The 8872-nt window shown below is 44.5% G+C and overlaps 1 pseudogene; it reads left to right on the forward strand.

Moving 5' to 3' along the window:
• Positions 1-3241: 3241 nt before the first annotated feature.
• LOC124673686 lies at positions 3242-4505 on the forward strand (annotated as a pseudogene).
• The last annotated feature ends 4367 nt before the right edge of the window (positions 4506-8872 follow it).

The raw sequence follows: 8872 nt of genomic DNA on the forward strand, positions 1-8872 counted from the left end.
TTTGTGCACACTTTGGGTTAGGTTTAACTGGTGATGGAACTATCCCAGGCTTGGTCCATCCCTCCTCCATTTGTAATGCCATATCAAGATTTTTTTTCTCATGCTTGTCACGTTGTCATCCCCTCTAGCCTAGAGCCCCCGATGAGCTGCGACAATTTTGTCTACCCCTCATGTGCATTTGTTTCATTATTCACAGCTGGTGGCTAACCTCCCTAAGGGGGTGTTTGGTGTGGCTTTTTTTGGCTTTTGGTTTTGGCAAAAGCCACCAAAAGCACCTAAATAGGTGCTTTTTTGGCTTTTGGATTTTGGAAGCCAAAAGAATAGGATCTTTGTTTTTGGCTTCCAAAATCCAAAAGCCAAAAAAAGCACCTATTTAGGTGCTTTTGGTGGCTTTTGCCAAAGCCAAAAGCCAAAAAAAGCCACACCAAACACCCCCTAAGGTTGTTTGCAAGTCGGCGGCCCTGCCACCACCATTTCCTCTATGGCTACCTTTCCCAGCCGATGCACTTGTCCTCACCCCGGGTGTTGATGCGATCATCCATGTCTCATATTGCTTGGATATGTCAATCCATCACCACACTCCAGATTACGATGTCCCAACAGACACACATACACCTCACAGAAATCGAGGTAACTTTTCATACATCACTTGAAAATTGAGTCTCTTGTTGCCCTCCGTATGTAGGCCAACAAACCTTGTAAGTGGCTTGTTCATATTAAGCTTTACCCCCCACCCTCCCGAAACTGGTGCCAGTCCATGCTCCACACCTCTCCAATGCGTGATTTCATGTACTCCTCCGTACAAAACAGTGGGAGGGATTAATCGGATTTGAACCCATGCATAGATGCGGTCGAGGGTTACTGACTTTGGATCCACGATCCCGTCATGTGACTCCAGCAAGACTCCTTTCTTTTGAACAATCCAAGCTCCTCATACATCACCATGTTCCATTCGCTGAGGTAAGAAACTTGAAGAACAAACATATTGTCATCCACAAGCCTAATTGTCCACTTCCGCCCAAAATCCCATGTGAAATCCATGTTCTCGGAAAATGGTTGATTGCCGAAGTGCTTAATAGTGTGCACTTTCACCACCGCCATCCAATGTGCTCCATCCCAGAGGTTTTCAAGATCTTGCTTCGGGATTACCACATCATCCAGCCCATCATGCTTAGTACCAGGTTTTTCATCAACTCGTGTTGATTCATCGCCGTTTTGGGGCTCGATGATCTACCCTCCTTTGGAACTTCACGGCCAACTTCTAGGGTTCCGCCATCCGAGCCCAGCGCACTGCCCCGAAACACAGCTCCCCATGCCGCCAAGGTCGGGTAGATGTAACGGGCGTCCCCTTGATCAGCCCGAACGGATCACGAGTGGGAAGCAAAAGAGGGGAGTCGATCAACGTCGAAAAAAGATCATTTCACCATTGCGAACACGAGAGATAGTAAAAACCCTAGAAAACCTAGGTATCCCTAGCCTCCTACGAGGTTGATGCATCATGCCAGATCTTTTCATCTAACAGTTGAGTGATTACAATTGGCCAACAACTAGATCTTTTTGGTCCAACGATTAGGCAGGGACAGCATGGCCCCATTTTTTATTTTTCCAACCTACTCACGGTTTTTACAAGCTAGATCCCTCGTTTCCATAGGACTTAATCCACTAAACTTGGTTATCTTTGGGCCTGAGCTGTGGCTATATCTTGGATTGATGTTAATATGTTCTTTTTTTTGGAGAAATCAGAGGGAGCTCCTATATGCTGACTGGGTCGGTGCGTATAGGGTGCCGCAGACCTCCCGGCCCAGCAGTGGTTTAGTGGGCTGTGGCCCATCGTTCAAAATTCTTTTTATATTTTTTCTTGTTCTTTTTTTGTTTTTTCTGTTTATATTTAAAAAATAACATTTCAAAAAATTGAGACCTTATTTTTCCAATTGTAAGAGTTTCTAGATCTAAACTTTTAAAATTTTAACCTTCTCAAGTTTATATATTTTCGTAAATCTATACATTTTTCAAATTTGAACATTTTGTAAATTTAAATATTTTTAAATGTTGATTATATTTTAAAATCTGCATAATTTTCAAATTTGATATATTTATGGAATCTTAATGTTTTTTAATCTTACAACAAAAAGGAAAAAATAAAAAATGGAGAAGAAAGGGAATAACCCGGATTGGAAAAAAAACAGAAAAAATACGTTGTATCACCAAGCTCGGCCGGCACGTATGGCGTGCGGTATGTGCAAACCTGGTTGGCTTATAGGATCCAGAGATCAGAGGTACAATACCTTTGGATGCAACATGCATAAGATCCAACACGACTAAGTCGAATGACGTGATTTGGTTGCAATAGGAAAATGTTAGCAGATGGATTTTGCTACAACTTTTGTTTGTTGAGAAACAACTTACAACCAATTACACTACAAAAAAAAAATTGCGAAAAATTACACTACAATTTATATGAACAGGAATTTTAGTTTTGAGACACAACGTACAACCAATTACACTACAAATGTTAGCAGATGTAAATTTGGGTAAACAACACTGTAATTTTAGTTTTGAAATCATCTAGACTCATTTTTCCTCCTTTTATTTTGTAGAAGTTCTCTATTTAGGAAGTTATTGTAGTCTATTACGGTGATATTTACATGATCCAATACATGCAATTTTAGGAAAACAATGTTGTAATTTTAGTCTTGAAATGATGTGCTATCATGGATTTTGTCTCTCTTGAATTTATTTGATTATTGCAAATTGAACCAGTAGCCCACGTATATAGCTTGTTAAATGATTTTTTTCTAGGAAGTTGGATGATTTTTTTCTCCATGACTCGTATCGTGTTATGAGCTATGACTAGATGAAAAACTAACTTACAACGAAATAGACACACTCTCTATAACAAACGGTGACATTGGTGCATAAACGATCCCGTACAAAGCAGATCGACGGCTACACAGCACGGGACGGTGACAGGCGTGATGTTGAATGAACAATGTTAACATGGATGGAAAACCGAAAACGGCTCTACCGGAGATACATAATGCCACGGCAAGCTAGCTCTAAGCTCACTGCTCATTCCTTCACGTCTATACCAATTTACACCTTTCTCCCACACCGTGCTCGTGCTTCGTTCCTCGCGCGTACTACAAGACGAGCAGAGCACGCTAGAAATTAATACGTAGTATATCGCAGTTGCTTTCTTGACTCGGCAGCTTGAGCTGGAACGTGTGGCACAGAGAGCGTCATGGTGGAGGAGGCTAAGGCGCCGACCGACGCAATGGTGACGGTGGCGGAAGCAGCGCCGGTGATGGCCGAGCGGCCGGTCCGGGCAGACTTGGAGGCCCGCCTTCCAAAGCCTTATGAGTGTCTTCACCGTTTCTTCGTCTAAAATTGACGGCGTCGATCTGACGAGCAAAACATCCATGTAGACTTGGCTCGACCTCTGGCTGCTCCCGATGTGAACAATCCTCAAGAGGCCGAGGAGGGGCACGAGCACGGGCAGAAGAGCGTGTTGCAGCAGCATATGTGTCCTTCTTCGACCTGCATGGCGACGGCGTCGTCTATCGATCCCTGGGAGACTTACGGAGGTAAGGCATGGTGAGCCGTCTATGGCCTGCCCGAGATTCATGTGCAATAAGGCTCAAGTATTCATGCCGCCATACAAGTTTGGGGATCCAAGTCTGGTAGTGCATTTACACTCAATAGATGAACTTGTGTTGCACGACTTCCAGGAATGAGGGCGCTGGGCTTCAACGTCATCGTGTCGTTCATACTGGGTATTGCCATAAATGTTGGTCTAAGCTACCCAAGTCTACCGGTTAGTACAAAAATTTCAAGACTTTAGATAGTCTAGTCCTAGTATTGGACTCGGCATATCTCTCTCATCCATCTTGGCTTTTCATGATCGGTGCAGACCTGGATACCATCTCCACTATTCCCCATACATATCAAGAACATTCACAAGGATAAGCATGGCAGCGATTCCTCAACTTACGACACGGAGGGAAGGTAATTTGAAACTCTAAATCCTCTTTTAAAGTGCATATATACCAGTTCAAACTGTCACACGGTATTTCGATCAGTTTTAAAATACTGTGTTCCAACTATGAAACACAGGTTCATGCCGGTAAATTTTGAGAGCATCTTCAGCAAGAACGCCCACACTGCGCCCGACAAGCTCACCTTGGGCGAGATCTGGCGGATGACCGAGGGCAACCGGCTGCAGTATGACTTCTTCGGATGGTGAGCGCTAGCAAATTTTAATCTGATTTTAACCGTTTACTTGAGTTACTTGTGGCAGAAATGCTTGCTTCTTAATGCTCAATTTTGAACCATCTATTCAGGCTAGCAAGCAAGGGGGAGTGGATATTGTTGTATGTGCTCGCCAAAGACGAGGAAGGGTTCCTTCCGAGGGAGGCTGTTCGCCGATGCTTTGATGGGAGCTTGTTCGAGTTCATTGCCCAGCAAAGGAGGGAAGCACACGAGAAGCAGCAGTAGACTGCCACTCTGTTATCTGATCCTCGAATGTCTTCAGTTTTTACCTGTATGATTGTAGACCAGATTATTACCTCATATATCTAGTTCAAAGGATTTAGCTCATGTGTATGCATGTGAAATAAAAACAGAAACGAACGGTGCTTTTCTACTCGGTTTTACCTGACTGGATTCTTTTCGGTCCCACCAGCGATTGTCTCATTCATGGCCGTAAGTACATCTTTAGTGGTGTCCCTCAAACCGGCAAAAGCGTTAAATGGTCGATGGAAACGTTACAACTTGGTTGGGCCACGCCCATTTCTAGCCGCATTCCCAGACGCCTTGTACGAAAACACTAAAACTTTACAGAAATTAAACTTCTTTATTCAAATTTCGTTATATATTACAAAGTTGAGTGAAGAAGTTTAAAATTTAACTAAAACCTAGCCTACTTGTCGCCGGTCGGGACACGCAACGGGCCAGCATCGCCATCGTTCTTCTCCTTTGCTTGTAGCGCCCCCGCCCGCTTGGCCGCCCAGCGCGCACATGCATGCGCCTCTTCTGGTGTTGCATCGAATTCGGTGTCATCGGAGCTTCCCTGCGATGTTGGCCCTACTCCTCATTCTGGGTGACCCGCGCTGCTTCGCGGGGTGCGGCCTCGGCGTGGGTCTGAGCGTCGAGCTAAAGAATCCTCAACTCTCGAGCCATCATGAGGAGGCAAGTCTCCGTTGTTGGTGCCGGGCGGAGATCTCGGTGATGCGGCGGATGATGGCCTCGTTGACCTCCTCTCGGGTACGGGTGGCGTCCCTAAGCTGTCGCATCGTCTGGTACGGCGCGAGGATAACCGCCTGCTTCGTCATGTCGTCCCACTGCTGCTCCTGCTCCTCCGCTGCTTCGTGCTTTGCGCCTGCTAGGGATGCCTCGTCCATCTCGGCAAACTCGTCGGAGGTGTAGGAGTCATCGTCCGAAGGGGCAGGCTTGGCATGCTGCAACACAGGTTCCGTCGGCGGCGTGGGGCTGTTGCGGCCTAGCATCGAGTAGGTGGTGATGTGGCAGCGTGATATTGTGTCTAGGAAGCTTTGGCTAGGAGGCAGAGGCGAGTGATGAAGGCGGGTGTGAGGTTTGTCGTGCAGTGGCGGGGCTTTTTATAGCTGGAGATGAGGCGGGAAACAGCCGGAAGAGGAGGAGAAAGGGTGGGAAGGAATAGTATGCATTAAGGATGGCGCAACACCAACAAGACATCTCACGTGCCTCCTCCCTGTGAACCATCGCCGACATTATGGAAAGCTACTTGCATGTGGTTGTGTCTATGATAGGGTTGGTGCGCCACTCACCAAGTCGTCACAACTTTGTGTCCAACTCGCCCGCAGGGAGTCCTGTGGTGGTGGGGATGGCCTCGGAACGCCGGACGTGGTATTGGATGCACCGAACTGAAAATGTCCCCGACACACGCAGTTTTCTATCTGGCAAGCCCCAAGAATGTTTAGGCGATGGTTTTGAGACGCGCTTAGATATGTTCTAACATGGTCACAGTGCCTCTTCCATCTCTACCTCGGTGGCAGCTCCCGACCAAGCTCGAGAGCTCTTGTTTTCCACTCGACGGGAACACAATATCTCCCTCCTATGCACCTCTCCATTATGACCCACTCCCAATCCCTCCCAAAGTAACATGCAATGTTTCTAAGGAAGGGGTTGCGAGGCTTACCGAGTTCTAATTATGTTTTGTGAACGGTTTTTTGAAAAGAATATTTATCTTATTTAAATGTTTTAATATAGAAAATTGCATTATTTGAACCACTTTAAAAAAACATTAATCTTATTTGAACACAATAAAAATAACTAATAATAAAAAATAATGATATTATGTGATAACCCAAAATTTTGAGTTATTATTTTGATTTGAAAAATAATTAGTTTCTACTTGCTTTGATTTTCGCTAATCCCTAGTATTTAAATTAAATGTTAACCTTTGCATTTATCAGTAATTGAGTAGTTAACCTAAGTGGTAATAGAACTTGAATTGTTTGTGTACGATTGCTAGAAATACTAATGCATTTGGATGCATGTCGATGAAGTTGTGCATGTGTAAATCTATTTGTTCATGCATACATACGTGAGCTAATTTACTAGAAATAAGTAGCGTGGCTTCATGCTAACAGGGAATACGAGGCTGTGCTGGCAGTAGATCATTTGCTTAGTCATGAAGTGCTGCTACGTGGACCGATGCTTAGCATCAAAAGATCAGTCGGCAAGCGGTGCGGCCTAGATATTTTGTCTATCTTTGCTTAGCTCACAAGGACATATGCCCAGATATTTTAACCTGTCTTCACACACTGACTATCCTATAAATAGCTGCCCTGCTACACCGTAAGCACATACACCATAGCTAGATTAGTTAGACCGTGAGAGAAAGATAGAGAGCTAGTAAGAGAGATAGGTGCTGCTGCTGCTGCACACAGTATTTCACACACCACACCATTCACCGGCGTGCCAGAGAGTGAGAGCTACAGGAGAGTCCTTGCGTGGATATATACTGTCCTTGGCATATTTTTGGAGGCGATGGTATGGGGAGGTGCAGGGCCGGTCTTTAGTGGTGGCGATACTAGCATCTGTACTGACATTGGATTTTATCTCGCGGGTTTTCTTTTGGAGAACTTGCTATTGCTATTTGCTAGTGCGCTAGCGTAGTACATCGAATGATTCAGGCAAGTTGCTTTATACTCTTTTATATATTTTGTAAAGTAGGTTTTGCTGCTAAAATATATGATTTAGTATTCGATATGAGATACGAGATATTCGTGGGCTAATCCGTCGGTGTCGGTACACGGTGATGGATCCACTGGAGCCACCGGTACGAATCGGGCATTAGCGCGAATATCGATAGAAAGTGATCAACATGAGAGATACATGTTTTTATAAGAGCAAACTTGGTGCTACGAAGGTAAACATATTGTACCGATCACAGTTCAGGTATGGGACTGTCCGTGTTCTCCGCCGGGGATGGCCTCTGCTCGGGAACGTGTCGGTGATGGATCCGTAGGAGCGACCGGCATCGATAGGTCGAGTGTTCGGGTCTTAGCGGGTATAAGAACACTGCTTGACTAGCGCAACCTAGTCAAGACTGTCGATGTCGGAGTACCCTCTCGCAGAGTGTAAAAGTGTGAATTTCACCCCTGTGATTCCCGGGTAGGGAAACTTACTTTCATGTGTGGCACCATGCGTTTTAAATTGCCTAATACCTTAACCACATGTTGTTGTTTTACAAAAGTATTTCTATTTTACATTGTATATGATTGTGTATAATCGGTTTGCTGAGTATGATTTGTCGTACTCACCCCAGCTCCCCAATATTTTATCAGAGTTGCGCAGCAGAAGAGTTCGTCGATCGGAGAATAGGCTGGACCAGCGGGTGGGAAGCGATTAGAGAACCTAGTTGTAATTCCTATGTAATTGTAAAGAAATCTTAAAGATGTGTAGTTGAGCTTCTCGAGATTCACTGTGCTGGTTTACGCCTGCATTTTTAGCCTTGCGCGAGTATAGATTTTCTGGTCTATAGGCGCGCGGCGGCTGTCTCGTCCAGGCCCGGTTTCCAGGCCCGGTTTCGGGGCGTGACATATTAATATGAACATTTATGTTATTTGAACTTTTAAAAAAATATCTAATTTTGTTGTTGAAATTGAATAACCGATGTTTAGAGGTTTTCCGAGTGACTCGGTGAAGTACCGAGTGTTTAGTGGTTAGTAGGGGTGCATATACAGAGAAAGTCGTGGTACAATATATGAGAGTTGGCACAAAAATATTTTTTAGTAGGTTGGGGTGTCTTCTTAGAGCGGGGCATACTCGAACGTTAGGAGAACGTTGATTGTATTGGGCATGGACACCGGGCCATCAACGACTTCCATGGGGGGGAAGTCAAACTACCACACGAAGTAGGTCTCAAGTCGTTCACGACTTTGTCGATCCGTACCTAGAGCATCATCTTGGAGCTCTAGTCCTCTCCCCTTTGGTATTCCAAAATGGTATTCCAACCAGGACCATGGGTTCTTGTTGACCAATTCTTGGCTAACTTGCCGCTTAAAATTCCATGTAGGTGGCACTAGGCTTGGGGATCCCATTAGGTAGACAAACCCTATTTGCTACTCAAAAGTCCATGTAAGCGCCTACTAGCCTTTGGAGTCCCATTAGAAGGGCGGAACCCATTCCAGCAGCAATTTTTTTCAATGGTTTTTAAATATAATTATTTGTATTCTATAATTTTTTAAATAAAAATATTTATCTTATTAGAAAAAACTACTACTTCCTCTGACCCATAATATGTGTCGTGGTTTTAGTTCAAATTTAAACTAAAATCATGAAAAGTATTATGAATTGGAGGGTCTAATAGTTTTTTCACAACATAAAC

The sequence above is a fragment of the Lolium rigidum genome, chromosome 7 (assembly GCF_022539505.1).
Source record: "Lolium rigidum isolate FL_2022 chromosome 7, APGP_CSIRO_Lrig_0.1, whole genome shotgun sequence".
NCBI classification, from domain to species: Eukaryota; Viridiplantae; Streptophyta; class Magnoliopsida; order Poales; family Poaceae; genus Lolium; species Lolium rigidum.